The following is a 16,357-nucleotide window of genomic DNA, read 5'->3' on the forward strand; positions in this document are numbered from 1 at the left end:
AGAAACCATAAAAAGCTTACAGCACCTGGTATTCCCAGGCGGTCTCCCACCCAAGTACTAACCAGGCCAGCCCCTGCTTAGCTTCCGAGATCGGACGAGATCAGGCGTTTTAAGGGTAGTATGTCCGTAAGCTGCCAGGTCAACTGAAAAGATCCTATTTGAAGGTGACGCAGGCCAAACTAGACTCCAGCAAAAAGTGTCAAACAGCGCCCTCTGCTGTCAGGCAAGAGCAGAAACCATAAAAAGCTTTCAGCACCTGGTATTCCCAGGCGGTGTCCCATCCAAGTACTAACCAGGCCCGCCCCTGCTTAGCTTCCGAGATCTGACGAGATCGGGCGTTTTCAGGGTAGTATGGCCGTAAGCTGCCAGGTCAACTGAAAAGATCCTATTTGAAGGTGACGCAGGCCAAACTAGACGCTGGCAAAAAGTGTCAAACAGCACCCTCTGCTGTCAGGCAAGAGCAGAAACCATAAAAAGCTTTCAGCACCTGGTATTCCCAGGCGGTCTCCCATCCAAGTACTAACCAGGCCCGCCTCTGCTTAGCTTCCGAGATCTGACGAGATTGGGCGTTTTCAGGGTAGTATGGCCGTAAGCTGCCAGGTCAACTGAAAAGATCCAATTTGAAGGTGACGCAGGCCAAACTAGACGCTGGCAAAAAGTGTCAAACAGCGCCCTTTGCTGTCAGGCAAGAGCAGAAACCATAAAAAGCTTACAGCACCTGGTATTCCCAGACGGTCTCCCATCCAAGTACTAACCAGGCCCGCCCCTGCTTAGCGTCCGAGATCGGGCGTTTTCAGGGTAGTTTGGCCGTAAGCTGCCAGGTCAACTGAAAAGATCCTATTTGAAGGCGACGCAGGCCAAACTAGACTCCAGCAAAAAGTGTCAAACAGCGCCCTCTGCTGTCAGGCATGAGCAGAAACCATAAAAGGCTTACAGCACCTGGTATTCCCAGGCGGTCTCCCATCCAAGTACTAACCAGGCCCACCCCTGTTTAGCTTACGAGATCGGACGAGATCGGGCGTTTTCAGGGTAGTATGACCGTAAGCTGCCAGATCAATTGAAAAGATCCTATTTGAAGGCGACGCAGGCCAAACTAGACTCCAGCAAAAAGTGTCAAACAGCGCCCTCTGTTGTCAGGCAAGAGCAGAAACCATATAAAGCTTACAGCACCTGGTATTCCCAGGCGGTCTCCCATCCAAGTACTAAGCAGGCCCGCCCCTGCTTAGCTTCCGAGATCGGACGAGATCGGGCTTTTTCAGGATAGTATGGCCGTAAGCTGCAAGATCAACTGAAAAGATCCTATTTGAAGGTGACGCAGGCCAAACTAGACTCCAGCAAAAAGTGTCAAACAGCGCCCTCTGCTGTCAGGCAAGAGCAGAAACCATATAAAGCTTACAGCACCTGGTATTTCCAGGCGGTCTCCCATCCAAGTACTAACCAGGCCCGCCCCTGCTTAGCTTCCGAGATCGGACGAGATCGGGCTTTTTCAGGATAGTATGGCCGTAAGCTGCCAGATCAACTAAAAAGATCCTATTTGAAGGCGACGCAGGCCAAACTAGACTCTGGCAAAAAGTGTCAAACAGCGCCCTTTGCTGTCAGGCAAGAGCAGAAACCATAAAAAGCTTACAGCACCTGGTATTCCCAGGCGGTCTCCCATCCAAGTACTAACCAGGCCCGCCCCTACTTAGCTTCCGAGATCGGGCGTTTTCAGGGTAGTATGGCCGTAAGCTGCCAGGTGAACTGAAAAGATCCTATTTGAAGGTGACGCAGGCCAAACTAGACTCCAGCAAAAAGTGTCAAACAGCGCCCTCTGCTGTCAGGCAAGAGCAGAAACCATATAAAGCTTACAGCACCTGGTATTCCCAGGCGGTCTCCCATCCAAGTACTAACCAGGCCCGCCCCTGCTTAGCTTCCGAGATCGGACGAGATCGGGCTTTTTCAGGATAGTATGGCCGTAAGCTGCGAGATCAACTGAAAAGATCCTATTTGAAGGCGACGCAGGCCAAACTAGACTCTGGCAAAAAGTGTCAAACAGCGCCCTTTGCTGTCAGGCAAGAGCAGAAACCATAAAAAGCTTACAGCACCTGGTATTCCCAGGCGGTCTCCCATCCAAGTACTAACCAGGCCCGCCCCTGCTTAGCTTCCGAGATCGGGCGTTTTCAGGGTAGTATGGCCGTAAGCTGCCAGGTGAACTGAAAAGATCCTATTTGAAGGTGACGCAGGCCAAACTAGACTCCAGCAAAAAGTGTCAAACAGCGCCCTCTGCTGTCAGGCAAGAGCAGAAACCATAAAAAGCTTACAGCACCTGGTATTCCCAGGCGGTCTCCCATCCAAGTACTAACAAGGCCAGCCCCTGCTTACCTTCCGAGATCGGACGAGATCAGGCGTTTTAAGGGTAGTATGTCCGTAAGCTGCCAGGTCAACTGAAAAGATCCTATTTGAAGGTGATGCAGGCCAAACTAGACTCCAGCAAAAAGTGTCAAACAGCGCCCTCTGCTGTCAGGCAAGAGCAGAAACCATAAAAAGCTTACAGCACCTGGTATTCCCAGACGGTCTCCCATCCAAGTACTAACCAGGCCCGCCCCTGCTTAGCATCCGAGATCGGGCGTTTTAAGGGTAGTTTGGCCGTAAGCTGCCAGGTCAACTGAAAAGATCCTATTTGAAGGCGACGCAGGCCAAACTAGACTCCAGCAAAAAGTGTCAAACAGCGCCCTCTGCTGTCAGGCATGAGCAGAAACCATAAAAGGCTTACAGCACCTGGTATTCCCAGGCGGTCTCCCATCCACGTACTAACCAGGCCCGCCTCTGCTTAGCTTCCGAGATCGGACGTTTTAAGGGTAGTATGGCCGTAAGCTGCCAGGTCAACTGAAAAGATCCTATTTGAAGGTGACGCAGGCCAAACTATACTCCAGCAAAAAGTGTCAAACATCACCCTCTGCTGTCAGGCAAGAGCAGAAACCATAAAAAGCTTACAGCACCTGGTATTCCCAGGCGGTCTCCCATCCAAGTACTAACCAGGCCCGACCCTGCTTAGTTTCCGAGATCAGACGAGATCGGGCGTTTTCAGGGTAGTATGGCCATAAGCTGCCAGGTCAACTGAAAAGATCCTATTTGAAGGTGACGCAGGCCAAACTAGACTCTGGCAAAAAGTGTCAAACAGCGCCCTTTGCTGTCAGGCAAGAGCAGAAACCATAAAAAGCTTACAGCTCCTGGTATTCCCAGGCGGTCTCCCATCCAAGTACTAACCAGGCCCGCCCCTGCTTAGCGTCCGAGATCGGGCGTTTTCAGGGTAGTATGGCCGTAAGCTGCCAGATCAACTGAAAAGATCCTATTTGAAGGTGACGCAGGCCAAACTAGACTCCAGCAAAAAGTGTCAAACAGCGCCCTCTGCTGTCAGGCAAGAGCAGAAACCATATAAAGCTTACAGCACCTGGTATTTCCAGGCGGTCTCCCATCCAAGTACTAACCAGGCCCGCCCCTGCTTAGCTTCCGAGATCGGACGAGATCGGGCTTTTTCAGGATAGTATGGCCGTAAGCTGCCAGATCAACTGAAAAGATCCTATTTGAAGGCGACGCAGGCCAAACTAGACTCTGGCAAAAAGTGTCAAACAGCGCCCTTTGCTGTCAGGCAAGAGCAGAAACCATAAAAAGCTTACAGCACCTGGTATTCCCAGGCGGTCTCCCATCCAAGTACTAACCAGGCCCGACCCTGCTTAGCTTCCGAGATCGGGCTTTTTCAGGGTAGTATGGCCGTAAGCTGCCAGGTGAACTGAAAAGATCCTATTTGAAGGTGACGCAAGCCAAACTAGACTCCAGCAAAAAGTGTCAAACAGCGCCCTCTGCTGTCAGGCAAGAGCAGAAACCATAAAAGGCTTACAGCACCTGGTATTCCCAGGCGGTCTCCCATCCAAGTACTAACCAGGCCCACCCCTGTTTAGCTTACGAGATCGGACGAGATCGGGCATTTTCAGGGTAGTATGACCGTAAGCTGCCAGATCAACTGAAAAGATCCTATTTGAAGGCGACGCAGGCCAAACTAGACTCCAGCAAAAAGTGTCAAACAGCGCCCTCTGCTGTCAGGCAAGAGCCGAAACCATAAAAGGCTTACAGCACCTGGTATTCCCAGGCGGTCTCTCATCCAAGTACTAACCAGGCCCGCCCCTGCTTAGCTTCCGAGATCGGACGATATCGGGCGTTTTCAGGGTAGTATGGCCGTAAGCTGCCAGGGCAACTGAAAAGATCCTATTTGAAGGCGACGCAGGCCAAACTAGACTCCAGCAGAAAGTGTCAAACAGCGCCCTCTGCTTTAAGGCAAAAGCAGAAACCATAAAAAGCTTAGAGCACCTGGTATTCCTAGGCGGTTTCCCATCCAAGTACTAACCAGGCCCGCCCCTGCTTAGCTTCCGAGATCGGATGAGATCGGGCGTTTTCAGGGTAGTATGGCTGTAAGCTGCCAAGGCAACTGAAAAGATCCTATTTGAAGGCGACGCAGGCCAAACTAAACTCCAGCAAAAAGTGTCAAACAGCGCCCTCTGCTGTCAGGCAAGAGCAGAAACCATAAAAAGCTTACAGCACCTGGTATTCCCAGGCGGTCTCCCATCCAAGTACTAACCAGGCCAGCCCCTGCTTAGCTTCCGAGATCGGACGAGATCGGGCGTTTTCAGGGTAGTATGGCCGTAAGCTTTAAGGGCAACTGAAAAAATCTTATTTGAAGGCGACGCAGGCCAAACTAGACTCCAGCAAAAAGTGTCAAACAGCGCCCTCTGCTGTCAGGCAAGAGCAGAAACCATAAAAAGCTTACAGCACCTGGTATTCCCAGGCGGTCTCCCATCCAAGTACTAACCAGGCCCGCCCCTGCTTTGCTTCCGAGATCGGACGAGATCGGGCGTTTTCAGGGTAGTATGGCCGTAAGCTTTAAGGGCAACTGAAAAAATCTTATTTGAAGGCGACGCAGGCCAAACTAGACTCCAGCAAAAAGTGTCAAACAGCGCCCTCTGCTGTCAGGCAAGAGCAGAAACCATAAAAAGCTTACAGCACCTGGTATTCCCAGGCGGTCTCCCATCCAAGTACTAACCAGGCCCGCCCCTGCTTAGCTTCCGAGATCGGACGAGATCGGACGAGATCGGGCGTTTTCAGGGTAGTATGGCTGTAAACTGCCAGGTCAACTGAAAAGATCCTATTTGAAGGTGACGCAGGCCAAACTAGACTCTGACAAAAAGTGTCAAACAGCGCCCTTTGCTGTCAGGCAAGAGCAGAAACCATAAAAAGCTTACAGCACCTGGTATTCCCAGGCGGTCTCCCATCCAAGTACTAACCAGGCCCGCCCCTGCTTAGCTTCCGAGATCGGACGAGATCGGGCGTTTTCAGGGTAGTATGGCCGTAAGCTGCCAGGTCAACTGAAAAGATCCTATTTGAAGGCGACGCAGGCCAAACTAGACTCTGGCAAAAATTGTCAAACAGCGCCCTTTGCTGTCAGGCAAGAGCAGAAACCATAAAAAGCTTACAGCACCTGGTATTCCCAGGCGGTCTCCCATCCAAGTACTAACCAGGCCCGCCCCTTCTTAGCTTCCGAGATCGGGCGTTTTCAGGGTAGTATGGCCGTAAGCTGCCAGGTGAACTGAAAAGATCCTATTTGAAGGTGACGCAGGCCAAACTAGACTCCAGCAAAAAGTGTCAAACAGCGCCCTCTGCTGTCAGGCAAGAGCAGAAACCATAAAAAGCTTACAGCACCTGGTATTCCCAGGCGGTCTCCCATCCAAGTACTAACCAGGCCAGCCCCTGCTTACCTTCCGAGATCGGACGAGATCAGGCGTTTTAAGGGTAGTATGTCCGTAAGCTGCCAGGTCAACTGAAAAGATCCTATTTGAAGGTGATGCAGGCCAAACTAGACTCCAGCAAAAAGTGTCAAACAGCGCCCTCTGCTGTCAGGCAAGAGCAGAAACCATAAAAAGCTTACAGCACCTGGTATTCCCAGACGGTCTCCCATCCAAGTACTAACCAGGCCCGCCCCTGCTTAGCGTCCGAGATCGGGCGTTTTAAGGGTAGTTTGGCCGTAAGCTGCCAGGTCAACTGAAAAGATCCTATTTGAAGGCGACGCAGGCCAAACTAGACTCCAGCAAAAAGTGTCAAACAGCGCCCTCTGCTGTCAGGCATGAGCAGAAACCATAAAAGGCTTACAGCACCTGGTATTCCCAGGCGGTCTCCCATCCACGTACTAACCAGGCCCGCCTCTGCTTAGCTTCCGAGATCGGACGTTTTAAGGGTAGTATGGCCGTAAGCTGCCAGGTCAACTGAAAAGATCCTATTTGAAGGTGACGCAGGCCAAACTATACTCCAGCAAAAAGTGTCAAACATCACCCTCTGCTGTCAGGCAAGAGCAGAAACCATAAAAAGCTTACAGCACCTGGTATTCCCAGGCGGTCTCCCATCCAAGTACTAACCAGGCCCGACCCTGCTTAGTTTCCGAGATCAGACGAGATCGGGCGTTTTCAGGGTAGTATGGCCATAAGCTGCCAGGTCAACTGAAAAGATCCTATTTGAAGGTGACGCAGGCCAAACTAGACTCTGGCAAAAAGTGTCAAACAGCGCCCTTTGCTGTCAGGCAAGAGCAGAAACCATAAAAAGCTTACAGCTCCTGGTATTCCCAGGCGGTCTCCCATCCAAGTACTAACCAGGCCCGCCCCTGCTTAGCGTCCGAGATCGGGCGTTTTCAGGGTAGTATGGCCGTAAGCTGCCAGATCAACTGAAAAGATCCTATTTGAAGGTGACGCAGGCCAAACTAGACTCCAGCAAAAAGTGTCAAACAGCGCCCTCTGCTGTCAGGCAAGAGCAGAAACCATATAAAGCTTACAGCACCTGGTATTTCCAGGCGGTCTCCCATCCAAGTACTAACCAGGCCCGCCCCTGCTTAGCTTCCGAGATCGGACGAGATCGGGCTTTTTCAGGATAGTATGGCCGTAAGCTGCCAGATCAACTGAAAAGATCCTATTTGAAGGCGACGCAGGCCAAACTAGACTCTGGCAAAAAGTGTCAAACAGCGCCCTTTGCTGTCAGGCAAGAGCAGAAACCATAAAAAGCTTACAGCACCTGGTATTCCCAGGCGGTCTCCCATCCAAGTACTAACCAGGCCCGACCCTGCTTAGCTTCCGAGATCGGGCTTTTTCAGGGTAGTATGGCCGTAAGCTGCCAGGTGAACTGAAAAGATCCTATTTGAAGGTGACGCAGGCCAAACTAGACTCCAGCAAAAAGTGTCAAACAGCGCCCTCTGCTGTCAGGCAAGAGCAGAAACCATAAAAGGCTTACAGCACCTGGTATTCCCAGGCGGTCTCCCATCCAAGTACTAACCAGGCCCACCCCTGTTTAGCTTACGAGATCGGACGAGATCGGGCATTTTCAGGGTAGTATGACCGTAAGCTGCCAGATCAACTGAAAAGATCCTATTTGAAGGCGACGCAGGCCAAACTAGACTCCAGCAAAAAGTGTCAAACAGCGCCCTCTGCTGTCAGGCAAGAGCCGAAACCATAAAAGGCTTACAGCACCTGGTATTCCCAGGCGGTCTCTCATCCAAGTACTAACCAGGCCCGCCCCTGCTTAGCTTCCGAGATCGGACGATATCGGGCGTTTTCAGGGTAGTATGGCCGTAAGCTGCCAGGGCAACTGAAAAGATCCTATTTGAAGGCGACGCAGGCCAAACTAGACTCCAGCAGAAAGTGTCAAACAGCGCCCTCTGCTTTAAGGCAAAAGCAGAAACCATAAAAAGCTTAGAGCACCTGGTATTCCTAGGCGGTTTCCCATCCAAGTACTAACCAGGCCCGCCCCTGCTTAGCTTCCGAGATCGGATGAGATCGGGCGTTTTCAGGGTAGTATGGCTGTAAGCTGCCAAGGCAACTGAAAAGATCCTATTTGAAGGCGACGCAGGCCAAACTAAACTCCAGCAAAAAGTGTCAAACAGCGCCCTCTGCTGTCAGGCAAGAGCAGAAACCATAAAAAGCTTACAGCACCTGGTATTCCCAGGCGGTCTCCCATCCAAGTACTAACCAGGCCAGCCCCTGCTTAGCTTCCGAGATCGGACGAGATCGGGCGTTTTCAGGGTAGTATGGCCGTAAGCTTTAAGGGCAACTGAAAAAATCTTATTTGAAGGCGACGCAGGCCAAACTAGACTCCAGCAAAAAGTGTCAAACAGCGCCCTCTGCTGTCAGGCAAGAGCAGAAACCATAAAAAGCTTACAGCACCTGGTATTCCCAGGCGGTCTCCCATCCAAGTACTAACCAGGCCCGCCCCTGCTTTGCTTCCGAGATCGGACGAGATCGGGCGTTTTCAGGGTAGTATGGCCGTAAGCTTTAAGGGCAACTGAAAAAATCTTATTTGAAGGCGACGCAGGCCAAACTAGACTCCAGCAAAAAGTGTCAAACAGCGCCCTCTGCTGTCAGGCAAGAGCAGAAACCATAAAAAGCTTACAGCACCTGGTATTCCCAGGCGGTCTCCCATCCAAGTACTAACCAGGCCCGCCCCTGCTTAGCTTCCGAGATCGGACGAGATCGGACGAGATCGGGCGTTTTCAGGGTAGTATGGCTGTAAACTGCCAGGTCAACTGAAAAGATCCTATTTGAAGGTGACGCAGGCCAAACTAGACTCTGACAAAAAGTGTCAAACAGCGCCCTTTGCTGTCAGGCAAGAGCAGAAACCATAAAAAGCTTACAGCACCTGGTATTCCCAGGCGGTCTCCCATCCAAGTACTAACCAGGCCCGCCCCTGCTTAGCTTCCGAGATCGGACGAGATCGGGCGTTTTCAGGGTAGTATGGCCGTAAGCTGCCAGGTCAACTGAAAAGATCCTATTTGAAGGCGACGCAGGCCAAACTAGACTCTGGCAAAAATTGTCAAACAGCGCCCTTTGCTGTCAGGCAAGAGCAGAAACCATAAAAAGCTTACAGCACCTGGTATTCCCAGGCGGTCTCCCATCCAAGTACTAACCAGGCCCGCCCCTTCTTAGCTTCCGAGATCGGGCGTTTTCAGGGTAGTATGGCCGTAAGCTGCCAGGTGAACTGAAAAGATCCTATTTGAAGGTGACGCAGGCCAAACTAGACTCCAGCAAAAAGTGTCAAACAGCGCCCTCTGCTGTCAGGCAAGAGCAGAAACCATAAAAAGCTTACAGCACCTGGTATTCCCAGGCGGTCTCCCATCCAAGTACTAACCAGGCCCGCCCATGCTTAGCTTCCGAGATCGGACGAGATCAGGCGTTTTAAGGGTAGTATGGCCGTAAGCTGCCAGGTCACCTGAAAAGATCCTATTTGAAGGTGACGCAGGCCAAACTAGACTCCAGCAAAAAGTGTCAAACAGCGCCCTCTGCTGTCAGGCAAGAGCAGAAACCATAAAAAGCTTACAGCACCTGGTATTCCCAGGCGGTCTCCCATCCAAGTACTAACCAGGCCCGCCCCTGCTTAGTTTCCGATATCAGACGAGATCGGGCGTTTTCAGGGTAGTATGGCCGTAAGCTGCCAGGTCAACTGAAAAGATCCTATTTGAAGGTGACGCAGGCCAAACTAGACTCTGGCAAAAAGTGTCAAACAGCGCCCTTTGCTGTCAGGCAAGAGCAGAAACCATAAAAAGCTTATAGCACCTGGTATTCCCAGGCGGTCTCCCATCCAAGTACTAACCAGGCCCGCCCCTGCTTAGCTTCCGAGATCGGGCGTTTTCAGGGTAGTATGGCCGTAAGCTGCCAGGTCAACTGAAAAGATCCTATTTGAAGGCGACGCAGGCCAAACTAGACTCCAGCAAAAAGTGTCAAACAGCGCCCTCTGCTGTCAGGCATGAGCAGAAACCATAAAAGGCTTACAGCACCTGGTATTCCCAGGCGGTCTCCCATCCAAGTACTAACCAGGCCCACCCCTGTTTAGCTTACGAGATCGGACGAGATCGGGCGTTTTCAGGGTAGTATGACCGTAAGCTGCCAGATCAACTGAAAAGATCCTATTTGAAGGCGACGCAGGCCAAACTAGACTCCAGCAAAAAGTGTCAAACAGCGCCCTCTGCTGTCAGGCAAGAGCAGAAACCATATAAATCTTACAGCACCTGGTATTCCCAGACGGTCTCCCATCCAAGTACTAACCAGGCCCGCCCCTGCTTAGCGTCCGAGATCGGGCGTTTTAAGGGTAGTTTGGCCGTAAGCTGCCAGGTCAACTGAAAAGATCCTATTTGAAGGCGACGCAGGCCAAACTAGACTCCAGCAAAAAGTGTCAAACAGCGCCCTCTGCTGTCAGGCATGAGCAGAAACCATAAAAGGCTTACAGCACCTGGTATTCCCAGGCGGTCTCCCATCCACGTACTAACCAGGCCCGCCTCTGCTTAGCTTCCGAGATCGGACGTTTTAAGGGTAGTATGGCCGTAAGCTGCCAGGTCAACTGAAAAGATCCTATTTGAAGGTGACGCAGGCCAAACTAGACTCCAGCAAAAAGTGTCAAACAGCGCCCTCTGCTGTCAGGCAAGAGCAGAAACCATAAAAAAGCTTACAGCACCTGGTATTCCCAGGCGGTCTCCCACCCAAGTACTAACCAGGCCAGCCCCTGCTTAGCTTCCGAGATCGGACGAGATCAGGCGTTTTAAGGGTAGTATGTCCGTAAGCTGCCAGGTCAACTGAAAAGATCCTATTTGAAGGTGACGCAGGCCAAACTAGACTCCAGCAAAAAGTGTCAAACAGCGCCCTCTGCTGTCAGGCAAGAGCAGAAACCATAAAAAGCTTTCAGCACCTGGTATTCCCAGGCGGTGTCCCATCCAAGTACTAACCAGGCCCGCCCCTGCTTAGCTTCCGAGATCTGACGAGATCGGGCGTTTTCAGGGTAGTATGGCCGTAAGCTGCCAGATCAACTGAAAAGATCCTATTTGAAGGCGACGCAGGCCAAACTAGACTCCAGCAAAAAGTGTCAAACAGCGCCCTCTGTTGTCAGGCAAGAGCAGAAACCATATAAAGCTTACAGCACCTGGTATTCCCAGGCGGTCTCCCATCCAAGTACTAAGCAGGCCCGCCCCTGCTTAGCTTCCGAGATCGGACGAGATCGGGCTTTTTCAGGATAGTATGGCCGTAAGCTGCAAGATCAACTGAAAAGATCCTATTTGAAGGCGACGCAGGCCAAACTAGACTCTGGCAAAAAGTGTCAAACAGCGCCCTTTGCTGTCAGGCAAGAGCAGAAACCATAAAAAGCTTACAGCACCTGGTATTCCCAGGCGGTCTCCCATCCAAGTACTAACCAGGCCCGCCCCTGCTTAGCTTCCGAGATCGGGCGATTTCAGGGTAGTATGGCCGTAAGCTGCCAGGTGAACTGAAAAGATCCTATTTGAAGGTGACGCAGGCCAAACTAGACTCCAGCAAAAAGTGTCAAACAGCGCCCTCTGCTGTCAGGCAAGAGCAGAAACCATAAAAAGCTTACAGCACCTGGTATTCCCAGGCGGTCTCCCATCCAAGTACTAACCAGGCCCGCCCCTTCTTAGTTTCCGAGATCAGACGAGATCGGGCGTTTTCAGGGTAGTATGGCCGTAAGCTGCCAGGTCAACTGAAAAGATCCTATTTGAAGGTGACGCAGGCCAAACTAGACTCTGGCAAAAAGTGTCAAACAGCGCCCTTTGCTGTCAGGCAAAAGCAGAAAACATAAAAAGCTTACAGCTCCTGGTATTCCCAGGCGGTCTCCCATCCAAGTACTAACCAGGCCCGCCCCTGCTTAGCGTCCGAGATCGGGCGTTTTCAGGGTAGTATGGCCGTAAGCTGCCAGATCAACTGAAAAGATCCTATTTGAAGGTGACGCAGGCCAAACTAGACTCCAGCAAAAAGTGTCAAACAGCGCCCTCTGCTGTCAGGCAAGAGCAGAAACCATATAAAGCTTACAGCACCTGGTATTTCCAGGCGGTCTCCCATCCAAGTACTAACCAGGCCCGCCCCTGCTTAGCTTCCGAGATCGGACGAGATCGGGCTTTTTCAGGATAGTATGGCCGTAAGCTGCCAGATCAACTAAAAAGATCCTATTTGAAGGCGACGCAGGCCAAACTAGACTCTGGCAAAAAGTGTCAAACAGCGCCCTTTGCTGTCAGGCAAGAGCAGAAACCATAAAAAGCTTACAGCACCTGGTATTCCCAGGCGTTCTCCCATCCAAGTACTAACCAGGCCCGCCCCTACTTAGCTTCCGAGATCGGGCGTTTTCAGGGTAGTATGGCCGTAAGCTGCCAGGTGAACTGAAAAGATCCTATTTGAAGGTGACGCAGGCCAAACTAGACTCCAGCAAAAAGTGTCAAACAGCGCCCTCTGCTGTCAGGCAAGAGCAGAAACCATATAAAGCTTACAGCACCTGGTATTCCCAGGCGGTCTCCCATCCAAGTACTAACCAGGCCCGCCCCTGCTTAGCTTCCGAGATCGGACGAGATCGGGCTTTTTCAGGATAGCATGGCCGTAAGCTGCCAGATCAACTGAAAAGATCCTATTTGAAGGCGACGCAGGCCAAACTAGACTCTGGCAAAAAGTGTCAAACAGCGCCCTTTGCTGTCAGGCAAGAGCAGAAACCATAAAAAGCTTACAGCACCTGGTATTCCCAGGCGGTCTCCCATCCAAGTACTAACCAGGCCCGCCCCTGCTTAGCTTCCGAGATCGGGCGTTTTCAGGGTAGTATGGCCGTAAGCTGCCAGGTGAACTGAAAAGATCCTATTTGAAGGTGACGCAGGCCAAACTAGACTCCAGCAAAAAGTGTCAAACAGCGCCCTCTGCTGTCAGGCAAGAGCAGAAACCATAAAAAGCTTACAGCACCTGGTATTCCCAGGCGGTCTCCCATCCAAGTACTAACCAGGCCAGCCCCTGCTTACCTTCCGAGATCGGACGAGATCAGGCGTTTTAAGGGTAGTATGTCCGTAAGCTGCCAGGTCAACTGAAAAGATCCTATTTGAAGGTGATGCAGGCCAAACTAGACTCCAGCAAAAAGTGTCAAACAGCGCCCTCTGCTGTCAGGCAAGAGCAGAAACCATAAAAAGCTTACAGCACCTGGTATTCCCAGACGGTCTCCCATCCAAGTACTAACCAGGCCCGCCCCTGCTTAGCGTCCGAGATCGGGCGTTTTAAGGGTAGTTTGGCCGTAAGCTGCCAGGTCAACTGAAAAGATCCTATTTGAAGGCGACGCAGGCCAAACTAGACTCCAGCAAAAAGTGTCAAACAGCGCCCTCTGCTGTCAGGCATGAGCAGAAACCATAAAAGGCTTACAGCACCTGGTATTCCCAGGCGGTCTCCCATCCACGTACTAACCAGGCCCGCCTCTGCTTAGCTTCCGAGATCGGACGTTTTAAGGGTAGTATGGCCGTAAGCTGCCAGGTCAACTGAAAAGATCCTATTTGAAGGTGACGCAGGCCAAACTATACTCCAGCAAAAAGTGTCAAACATCACCCTCTGCTGTCAGGCAAGAGCAGAAACCATAAAAAGCTTACAGCACCTGGTATTCCCAGGCGGTCTCCCATCCAAGTACTAACCAGGCCCGACCCTGCTTAGTTTCCGAGATCAGACGAGATCGGGCGTTTTCAGGGTAGTATGGCCATAAGCTGCCAGGTCAACTGAAAAGATCCTATTTGAAGGTGACGCAGGCCAAACTAGACTCTGGCAAAAAGTGTCAAACGGCGCCCTTTGCTGTCAGGCAAGAGCAGAAACCATAAAAAGCTTACAGCTCCTGGTATTCCCAGGCGGTCTCCCATCCAAGTACTAACCAGGCCCGCCCCTGCTTAGCGTCCGAGATCGGGCGTTTTCAGGGTAGTATGGCCGTAAGCTGCCAGATCAACTGAAAAGATCCTATTTGAAGGTGACGCAGGCCAAACTAGACTCCAGCAAAAAGTGTCAAACAGCGCCCTCTGCTGTCAGGCAAGAGCAGAAACCATATAAAGCTTACAGCACCTGGTATTTCCAGGCGGTCTCCCATTCAAGTACTAACCAGGCCCGCCCCTGCTTAGCTTCCGAGATCGGACGAGATCGGGCTTTTTCAGGATAGTATGGCCGTAAGCTGCCAGATCAACTGAAAAGATCCTATTTGAAGGCGACGCAGGCCAAACTAGACTCTGGCAAAAAGTGTCAAACAGCGCCCTTTGCTGTCAGGCAAGAGCAGAAACCATAAAAAGCTTACAGCACCTGGTATTCCCAGGCGGTCTCCCATCCAAGTACTAACCAGGCCCGACCCTGCTTAGCTTCCGAGATCGGGCTTTTTCAGGGTAGTATGGCCGTAAGCTGCCAGGTGAACTGAAAAGATCCTATTTGAAGGTGACGCAGGCCAAACTAGACTCCAGCAAAAAGTGTCAAACAGCGCCCTCTGCTGTCAGGCAAGAGCAGAAACCATAAAAGGCTTACAGCACCTGGTATTCCCAGGCGGTCTCCCATCCAAGTACTAACCAGGCCCACCCCTGTTTAGCTTACGAGATCGGACGAGATCGGGCATTTTCAGGGTAGTATGACCGTAAGCTGCCAGATCAACTGAAAAGATCCTATTTGAAGGCGACGCAGGCCAAACTAGACTCCAGCAAAAAGTGTCAAACAGCGCCCTCTGCTGTCAGGCAAGAGCCGAAACCATAAAAGGCTTACAGCACCTGGTATTCCCAGGCGGTCTCTCATCCAAGTACTAACCAGGCCCGCCCCTGCTTAGCTTCCGAGATCGGACGATATCGGGCGTTTTCAGGGTAGTATGGCCGTAAGCTGCCAGGGCAACTGAAAAGATCCTATTTGAAGGCGACGCAGGCCAAACTAGACTCCAGCAAAAAGTGTCAAACAGCGCCCTCTGCTTTCAGGCAAAAGCAGAAACCATAAAAAGCTTAGAGCACCTGGTATTCCTAGGCGGTTTCCCATCCAAGTACTAACCAGGCCCGCCCCTGCTTAGCTTCCGAGATCGGATGAGATCGGGCGTTTTCAGGGTAGTATGGCTGTAAGCTGCCAAGGCAACTAAAAAGATCCTATTTGAAGGCGACGCAGGCCAAACTAAACTCCAGCAAAAAGTGTCAAACAGCGCCCTCTGCTGTCAGGCAAGAGCAGAAACCATAAAAAGCTTACAGCACCTGGTATTCCCAGGCGGTCTCCCATCCAAGTACTAACCAGGCCCGCCCCTGCTTAGTTTCCGAGATCGGACGAGATCGGGCGTTTTCAGGGTAGTATGACCGTAAGCTGCCAGATCAACTGAAAAGATCCTATTTGAAGGCGACGCAGGCCAAACTAGACTCCAGCAAAAAGTGTCAAACAGCGCCCTCTGCTGTCAGGCAAGAGCAGAAACCATATAAATCTTACAGCACCTGGTATTCCCAGGCGGTCTCCCATCCAAGTACTAACCAGGCCCGCCCCTGCTTAGCTTCCGAGATCGGGCTTTTTCAGGATAGTATGGCCGTAAGCTGCAAGATGAACTGAAAAGATCCTATTTGAAGGCGACGCAGGCCAAACTAGACTCTGGCAAAAAGTGTCAAACAGCGCCCTTTGCTGTCAGGCAAGAGCAGAAACCATCAAAAGCTTACAGCACCTGGTATTCCCAGGCGGTCTCCCATCCAAGTACTAACCAGGCCCGCCCCTGCTTAGCTTCCGAGATCGGACGAGATCAGGCGTTTTAAGGGTAGTATGGCCGTAAGCTGCCAGGTCAACTGAAAAGATCCTATTTGAAGGTGACGCAGGCCAAACTAGACTCCAGCAAAAAGTGTCAAACAGCGCCCTCTGCTGTCAGGCAAGAGCAGAAACCATAAAAAAGCTTACAGCACCTGGTATTCCCAGGCGGTCTCCCACCCAAGTACTAACCAGGCCAGCCCCTGCTTAGCTTCCGAGATCGGACGAGATCAGGCGTTTTAAGGGTAGTATGTCCGTAAGCTGCCAGGTCAACTGAAAAGATCCTATTTGAAGGTGACGCAGGCCAAACTAGACTCCAGCAAAAAGTGTCAAACAGCGCCCTCTGCTTTCAGGCAAAAGCAGAAACCATAAAAAGCTTAGAGCACCTGGTATTCCTAGGCGGTTTCCCATCCAAGTACTAACCAGGCCCGCCCCTGCTTAGCTTCCGAGATCGGATGAGATCGGGCGTTTTCAGGGTAGTATGGCTGTAAGCTGCCAAGGCAACTAAAAAGATCCTATTTGAAGGCGACGCAGGCCAAACTAAACTCCAGCAAAAAGTGTCAAACAGCGCCCTCTGCTGTCAGGCAAGAGCAGAAACCATAAAAAGCTTACAGCACCTGGTATTCCCAGGCGGTCTCCCATCCAAGTACTAACCAGGCCCGCCCCTGCTTAGTTTCCGAGATCGGACGAGATCGGGCGTTTTCAGGGTAGTATGACCGTAAGCTGCCAGATCAACTGAAAAGATCCTATTTGAAGGCGACGCAGGCCAAACTAGA

At 51.5% G+C, this 16,357-nt stretch overlaps 44 non-coding genes and 28 pseudogenes across 44 annotated transcripts; all 72 read right to left on the reverse strand.

Moving 5' to 3' along the window:
- Positions 1 to 13: 13 nt before the first annotated feature.
- LOC131099782 (5S ribosomal RNA) lies at positions 14 to 132 on the reverse strand. The gene has a single exon (XR_009118554.1). It is a non-coding gene; the product is annotated as a 5S ribosomal RNA (ribosomal RNA).
- A 112-nt stretch (positions 133 to 244) lies between these two features.
- Positions 245 to 363, reverse strand: LOC131098334 (5S ribosomal RNA). The gene has a single exon (XR_009117210.1). It is a non-coding gene; the product is annotated as a 5S ribosomal RNA (ribosomal RNA).
- Positions 364 to 475: 112 nt separating this feature from the next.
- Positions 476 to 594, reverse strand: LOC131100174 (5S ribosomal RNA). Its single transcript, XR_009118938.1, has one exon. It is a non-coding gene; the product is annotated as a 5S ribosomal RNA (ribosomal RNA).
- Positions 595 to 706: 112 nt separating this feature from the next.
- On the reverse strand, positions 707 to 815 carry LOC131142001 (5S ribosomal RNA; annotated as a pseudogene).
- Positions 816 to 927: 112 nt separating this feature from the next.
- Positions 928 to 1,046, reverse strand: LOC131097672 (5S ribosomal RNA). The gene has a single exon (XR_009116569.1). It is a non-coding gene; the product is annotated as a 5S ribosomal RNA (ribosomal RNA).
- Positions 1,047 to 1,158: 112 nt separating this feature from the next.
- LOC131099214 (5S ribosomal RNA) lies at positions 1,159 to 1,277 on the reverse strand. Its single transcript, XR_009118049.1, has one exon. It is a non-coding gene; the product is annotated as a 5S ribosomal RNA (ribosomal RNA).
- A 112-nt stretch (positions 1,278 to 1,389) lies between these two features.
- On the reverse strand, positions 1,390 to 1,508 carry LOC131099261 (5S ribosomal RNA). The gene has a single exon (XR_009118096.1). It is a non-coding gene; the product is annotated as a 5S ribosomal RNA (ribosomal RNA).
- Positions 1,509 to 1,620: 112 nt separating this feature from the next.
- LOC131101252 (5S ribosomal RNA) lies at positions 1,621 to 1,729 on the reverse strand (annotated as a pseudogene).
- A 112-nt stretch (positions 1,730 to 1,841) lies between these two features.
- Positions 1,842 to 1,960, reverse strand: LOC131097826 (5S ribosomal RNA). The gene has a single exon (XR_009116716.1). It is a non-coding gene; the product is annotated as a 5S ribosomal RNA (ribosomal RNA).
- A 112-nt stretch (positions 1,961 to 2,072) lies between these two features.
- LOC131100387 (5S ribosomal RNA) lies at positions 2,073 to 2,181 on the reverse strand (annotated as a pseudogene).
- Positions 2,182 to 2,293: 112 nt separating this feature from the next.
- LOC131101189 (5S ribosomal RNA) lies at positions 2,294 to 2,412 on the reverse strand (annotated as a pseudogene).
- Positions 2,413 to 2,524: 112 nt separating this feature from the next.
- Positions 2,525 to 2,633, reverse strand: LOC131142323 (5S ribosomal RNA; annotated as a pseudogene).
- Positions 2,634 to 2,745: 112 nt separating this feature from the next.
- Positions 2,746 to 2,854, reverse strand: LOC131142484 (5S ribosomal RNA; annotated as a pseudogene).
- Positions 2,855 to 2,966: 112 nt separating this feature from the next.
- LOC131143077 (5S ribosomal RNA) lies at positions 2,967 to 3,085 on the reverse strand. Its single transcript, XR_009133132.1, has one exon. It is a non-coding gene; the product is annotated as a 5S ribosomal RNA (ribosomal RNA).
- A 112-nt stretch (positions 3,086 to 3,197) lies between these two features.
- On the reverse strand, positions 3,198 to 3,306 carry LOC131141657 (5S ribosomal RNA; annotated as a pseudogene).
- Positions 3,307 to 3,418: 112 nt separating this feature from the next.
- On the reverse strand, positions 3,419 to 3,537 carry LOC131099263 (5S ribosomal RNA). The gene has a single exon (XR_009118098.1). It is a non-coding gene; the product is annotated as a 5S ribosomal RNA (ribosomal RNA).
- A 112-nt stretch (positions 3,538 to 3,649) lies between these two features.
- LOC131100993 (5S ribosomal RNA) lies at positions 3,650 to 3,758 on the reverse strand (annotated as a pseudogene).
- A 112-nt stretch (positions 3,759 to 3,870) lies between these two features.
- Positions 3,871 to 3,989, reverse strand: LOC131098514 (5S ribosomal RNA). The gene has a single exon (XR_009117383.1). It is a non-coding gene; the product is annotated as a 5S ribosomal RNA (ribosomal RNA).
- A 112-nt stretch (positions 3,990 to 4,101) lies between these two features.
- On the reverse strand, positions 4,102 to 4,220 carry LOC131099523 (5S ribosomal RNA). Its single transcript, XR_009118350.1, has one exon. It is a non-coding gene; the product is annotated as a 5S ribosomal RNA (ribosomal RNA).
- A 112-nt stretch (positions 4,221 to 4,332) lies between these two features.
- On the reverse strand, positions 4,333 to 4,451 carry LOC131099080 (5S ribosomal RNA). Its single transcript, XR_009117919.1, has one exon. It is a non-coding gene; the product is annotated as a 5S ribosomal RNA (ribosomal RNA).
- Positions 4,452 to 4,563: 112 nt separating this feature from the next.
- LOC131142618 (5S ribosomal RNA) lies at positions 4,564 to 4,682 on the reverse strand. The gene has a single exon (XR_009132690.1). It is a non-coding gene; the product is annotated as a 5S ribosomal RNA (ribosomal RNA).
- A 112-nt stretch (positions 4,683 to 4,794) lies between these two features.
- LOC131142704 (5S ribosomal RNA) lies at positions 4,795 to 4,913 on the reverse strand. Its single transcript, XR_009132773.1, has one exon. It is a non-coding gene; the product is annotated as a 5S ribosomal RNA (ribosomal RNA).
- Positions 4,914 to 5,025: 112 nt separating this feature from the next.
- Positions 5,026 to 5,154, reverse strand: LOC131099700 (5S ribosomal RNA; annotated as a pseudogene).
- A 112-nt stretch (positions 5,155 to 5,266) lies between these two features.
- On the reverse strand, positions 5,267 to 5,385 carry LOC131142805 (5S ribosomal RNA). Its single transcript, XR_009132871.1, has one exon. It is a non-coding gene; the product is annotated as a 5S ribosomal RNA (ribosomal RNA).
- Positions 5,386 to 5,497: 112 nt separating this feature from the next.
- LOC131141235 (5S ribosomal RNA) lies at positions 5,498 to 5,606 on the reverse strand (annotated as a pseudogene).
- Positions 5,607 to 5,718: 112 nt separating this feature from the next.
- LOC131100057 (5S ribosomal RNA) lies at positions 5,719 to 5,837 on the reverse strand. Its single transcript, XR_009118824.1, has one exon. It is a non-coding gene; the product is annotated as a 5S ribosomal RNA (ribosomal RNA).
- Positions 5,838 to 5,949: 112 nt separating this feature from the next.
- LOC131142253 (5S ribosomal RNA) lies at positions 5,950 to 6,058 on the reverse strand (annotated as a pseudogene).
- A 112-nt stretch (positions 6,059 to 6,170) lies between these two features.
- Positions 6,171 to 6,279, reverse strand: LOC131142485 (5S ribosomal RNA; annotated as a pseudogene).
- A 112-nt stretch (positions 6,280 to 6,391) lies between these two features.
- On the reverse strand, positions 6,392 to 6,510 carry LOC131143078 (5S ribosomal RNA). Its single transcript, XR_009133133.1, has one exon. It is a non-coding gene; the product is annotated as a 5S ribosomal RNA (ribosomal RNA).
- Positions 6,511 to 6,622: 112 nt separating this feature from the next.
- On the reverse strand, positions 6,623 to 6,731 carry LOC131141658 (5S ribosomal RNA; annotated as a pseudogene).
- Positions 6,732 to 6,843: 112 nt separating this feature from the next.
- LOC131099264 (5S ribosomal RNA) lies at positions 6,844 to 6,962 on the reverse strand. Its single transcript, XR_009118099.1, has one exon. It is a non-coding gene; the product is annotated as a 5S ribosomal RNA (ribosomal RNA).
- Positions 6,963 to 7,074: 112 nt separating this feature from the next.
- LOC131100994 (5S ribosomal RNA) lies at positions 7,075 to 7,183 on the reverse strand (annotated as a pseudogene).
- A 112-nt stretch (positions 7,184 to 7,295) lies between these two features.
- On the reverse strand, positions 7,296 to 7,414 carry LOC131098515 (5S ribosomal RNA). Its single transcript, XR_009117384.1, has one exon. It is a non-coding gene; the product is annotated as a 5S ribosomal RNA (ribosomal RNA).
- A 112-nt stretch (positions 7,415 to 7,526) lies between these two features.
- On the reverse strand, positions 7,527 to 7,645 carry LOC131099524 (5S ribosomal RNA). The gene has a single exon (XR_009118351.1). It is a non-coding gene; the product is annotated as a 5S ribosomal RNA (ribosomal RNA).
- A 112-nt stretch (positions 7,646 to 7,757) lies between these two features.
- LOC131099081 (5S ribosomal RNA) lies at positions 7,758 to 7,876 on the reverse strand. The gene has a single exon (XR_009117920.1). It is a non-coding gene; the product is annotated as a 5S ribosomal RNA (ribosomal RNA).
- A 112-nt stretch (positions 7,877 to 7,988) lies between these two features.
- On the reverse strand, positions 7,989 to 8,107 carry LOC131142619 (5S ribosomal RNA). The gene has a single exon (XR_009132691.1). It is a non-coding gene; the product is annotated as a 5S ribosomal RNA (ribosomal RNA).
- Positions 8,108 to 8,219: 112 nt separating this feature from the next.
- On the reverse strand, positions 8,220 to 8,338 carry LOC131142705 (5S ribosomal RNA). Its single transcript, XR_009132774.1, has one exon. It is a non-coding gene; the product is annotated as a 5S ribosomal RNA (ribosomal RNA).
- Positions 8,339 to 8,450: 112 nt separating this feature from the next.
- LOC131099701 (5S ribosomal RNA) lies at positions 8,451 to 8,579 on the reverse strand (annotated as a pseudogene).
- A 112-nt stretch (positions 8,580 to 8,691) lies between these two features.
- On the reverse strand, positions 8,692 to 8,810 carry LOC131142817 (5S ribosomal RNA). The gene has a single exon (XR_009132883.1). It is a non-coding gene; the product is annotated as a 5S ribosomal RNA (ribosomal RNA).
- Positions 8,811 to 8,922: 112 nt separating this feature from the next.
- On the reverse strand, positions 8,923 to 9,031 carry LOC131141236 (5S ribosomal RNA; annotated as a pseudogene).
- Positions 9,032 to 9,143: 112 nt separating this feature from the next.
- LOC131098828 (5S ribosomal RNA) lies at positions 9,144 to 9,262 on the reverse strand. Its single transcript, XR_009117681.1, has one exon. It is a non-coding gene; the product is annotated as a 5S ribosomal RNA (ribosomal RNA).
- A 112-nt stretch (positions 9,263 to 9,374) lies between these two features.
- LOC131099021 (5S ribosomal RNA) lies at positions 9,375 to 9,493 on the reverse strand. The gene has a single exon (XR_009117863.1). It is a non-coding gene; the product is annotated as a 5S ribosomal RNA (ribosomal RNA).
- Positions 9,494 to 9,605: 112 nt separating this feature from the next.
- LOC131141079 (5S ribosomal RNA) lies at positions 9,606 to 9,714 on the reverse strand (annotated as a pseudogene).
- Positions 9,715 to 9,826: 112 nt separating this feature from the next.
- On the reverse strand, positions 9,827 to 9,945 carry LOC131097674 (5S ribosomal RNA). The gene has a single exon (XR_009116570.1). It is a non-coding gene; the product is annotated as a 5S ribosomal RNA (ribosomal RNA).
- A 112-nt stretch (positions 9,946 to 10,057) lies between these two features.
- Positions 10,058 to 10,166, reverse strand: LOC131142476 (5S ribosomal RNA; annotated as a pseudogene).
- A 112-nt stretch (positions 10,167 to 10,278) lies between these two features.
- On the reverse strand, positions 10,279 to 10,387 carry LOC131142486 (5S ribosomal RNA; annotated as a pseudogene).
- A 113-nt stretch (positions 10,388 to 10,500) lies between these two features.
- On the reverse strand, positions 10,501 to 10,619 carry LOC131099783 (5S ribosomal RNA). The gene has a single exon (XR_009118555.1). It is a non-coding gene; the product is annotated as a 5S ribosomal RNA (ribosomal RNA).
- A 112-nt stretch (positions 10,620 to 10,731) lies between these two features.
- LOC131098335 (5S ribosomal RNA) lies at positions 10,732 to 10,850 on the reverse strand. The gene has a single exon (XR_009117211.1). It is a non-coding gene; the product is annotated as a 5S ribosomal RNA (ribosomal RNA).
- Positions 10,851 to 10,962: 112 nt separating this feature from the next.
- Positions 10,963 to 11,081, reverse strand: LOC131099215 (5S ribosomal RNA). The gene has a single exon (XR_009118050.1). It is a non-coding gene; the product is annotated as a 5S ribosomal RNA (ribosomal RNA).
- A 112-nt stretch (positions 11,082 to 11,193) lies between these two features.
- Positions 11,194 to 11,302, reverse strand: LOC131101033 (5S ribosomal RNA; annotated as a pseudogene).
- Positions 11,303 to 11,414: 112 nt separating this feature from the next.
- Positions 11,415 to 11,533, reverse strand: LOC131099060 (5S ribosomal RNA). The gene has a single exon (XR_009117900.1). It is a non-coding gene; the product is annotated as a 5S ribosomal RNA (ribosomal RNA).
- Positions 11,534 to 11,645: 112 nt separating this feature from the next.
- Positions 11,646 to 11,754, reverse strand: LOC131141659 (5S ribosomal RNA; annotated as a pseudogene).
- A 112-nt stretch (positions 11,755 to 11,866) lies between these two features.
- LOC131099265 (5S ribosomal RNA) lies at positions 11,867 to 11,985 on the reverse strand. Its single transcript, XR_009118100.1, has one exon. It is a non-coding gene; the product is annotated as a 5S ribosomal RNA (ribosomal RNA).
- Positions 11,986 to 12,097: 112 nt separating this feature from the next.
- LOC131142239 (5S ribosomal RNA) lies at positions 12,098 to 12,206 on the reverse strand (annotated as a pseudogene).
- Positions 12,207 to 12,318: 112 nt separating this feature from the next.
- On the reverse strand, positions 12,319 to 12,437 carry LOC131098872 (5S ribosomal RNA). Its single transcript, XR_009117718.1, has one exon. It is a non-coding gene; the product is annotated as a 5S ribosomal RNA (ribosomal RNA).
- Positions 12,438 to 12,549: 112 nt separating this feature from the next.
- Positions 12,550 to 12,658, reverse strand: LOC131100388 (5S ribosomal RNA; annotated as a pseudogene).
- Positions 12,659 to 12,770: 112 nt separating this feature from the next.
- Positions 12,771 to 12,889, reverse strand: LOC131100059 (5S ribosomal RNA). The gene has a single exon (XR_009118826.1). It is a non-coding gene; the product is annotated as a 5S ribosomal RNA (ribosomal RNA).
- A 112-nt stretch (positions 12,890 to 13,001) lies between these two features.
- Positions 13,002 to 13,110, reverse strand: LOC131142254 (5S ribosomal RNA; annotated as a pseudogene).
- A 112-nt stretch (positions 13,111 to 13,222) lies between these two features.
- On the reverse strand, positions 13,223 to 13,331 carry LOC131142487 (5S ribosomal RNA; annotated as a pseudogene).
- A 112-nt stretch (positions 13,332 to 13,443) lies between these two features.
- On the reverse strand, positions 13,444 to 13,562 carry LOC131143079 (5S ribosomal RNA). Its single transcript, XR_009133134.1, has one exon. It is a non-coding gene; the product is annotated as a 5S ribosomal RNA (ribosomal RNA).
- Positions 13,563 to 13,674: 112 nt separating this feature from the next.
- LOC131141660 (5S ribosomal RNA) lies at positions 13,675 to 13,783 on the reverse strand (annotated as a pseudogene).
- Positions 13,784 to 13,895: 112 nt separating this feature from the next.
- Positions 13,896 to 14,014, reverse strand: LOC131099797 (5S ribosomal RNA). Its single transcript, XR_009118569.1, has one exon. It is a non-coding gene; the product is annotated as a 5S ribosomal RNA (ribosomal RNA).
- Positions 14,015 to 14,126: 112 nt separating this feature from the next.
- Positions 14,127 to 14,235, reverse strand: LOC131100995 (5S ribosomal RNA; annotated as a pseudogene).
- Positions 14,236 to 14,347: 112 nt separating this feature from the next.
- Positions 14,348 to 14,466, reverse strand: LOC131098517 (5S ribosomal RNA). Its single transcript, XR_009117386.1, has one exon. It is a non-coding gene; the product is annotated as a 5S ribosomal RNA (ribosomal RNA).
- A 112-nt stretch (positions 14,467 to 14,578) lies between these two features.
- Positions 14,579 to 14,697, reverse strand: LOC131099525 (5S ribosomal RNA). The gene has a single exon (XR_009118352.1). It is a non-coding gene; the product is annotated as a 5S ribosomal RNA (ribosomal RNA).
- Positions 14,698 to 14,809: 112 nt separating this feature from the next.
- On the reverse strand, positions 14,810 to 14,928 carry LOC131099082 (5S ribosomal RNA). Its single transcript, XR_009117921.1, has one exon. It is a non-coding gene; the product is annotated as a 5S ribosomal RNA (ribosomal RNA).
- A 112-nt stretch (positions 14,929 to 15,040) lies between these two features.
- On the reverse strand, positions 15,041 to 15,159 carry LOC131097593 (5S ribosomal RNA). Its single transcript, XR_009116491.1, has one exon. It is a non-coding gene; the product is annotated as a 5S ribosomal RNA (ribosomal RNA).
- A 112-nt stretch (positions 15,160 to 15,271) lies between these two features.
- On the reverse strand, positions 15,272 to 15,380 carry LOC131142346 (5S ribosomal RNA; annotated as a pseudogene).
- Positions 15,381 to 15,492: 112 nt separating this feature from the next.
- LOC131143308 (5S ribosomal RNA) lies at positions 15,493 to 15,611 on the reverse strand. The gene has a single exon (XR_009133359.1). It is a non-coding gene; the product is annotated as a 5S ribosomal RNA (ribosomal RNA).
- A 113-nt stretch (positions 15,612 to 15,724) lies between these two features.
- LOC131099784 (5S ribosomal RNA) lies at positions 15,725 to 15,843 on the reverse strand. The gene has a single exon (XR_009118556.1). It is a non-coding gene; the product is annotated as a 5S ribosomal RNA (ribosomal RNA).
- Positions 15,844 to 15,955: 112 nt separating this feature from the next.
- Positions 15,956 to 16,074, reverse strand: LOC131099083 (5S ribosomal RNA). Its single transcript, XR_009117922.1, has one exon. It is a non-coding gene; the product is annotated as a 5S ribosomal RNA (ribosomal RNA).
- Positions 16,075 to 16,186: 112 nt separating this feature from the next.
- Positions 16,187 to 16,305, reverse strand: LOC131097594 (5S ribosomal RNA). Its single transcript, XR_009116492.1, has one exon. It is a non-coding gene; the product is annotated as a 5S ribosomal RNA (ribosomal RNA).
- Between the last annotated feature and the right edge of the window lie 52 nt (positions 16,306 to 16,357).

This window comes from Doryrhamphus excisus, chromosome 13 (assembly GCF_030265055.1).
Source record: "Doryrhamphus excisus isolate RoL2022-K1 chromosome 13, RoL_Dexc_1.0, whole genome shotgun sequence".
Lineage (NCBI taxonomy): Eukaryota > Metazoa > Chordata > Actinopteri > Syngnathiformes > Syngnathidae > Doryrhamphus > Doryrhamphus excisus.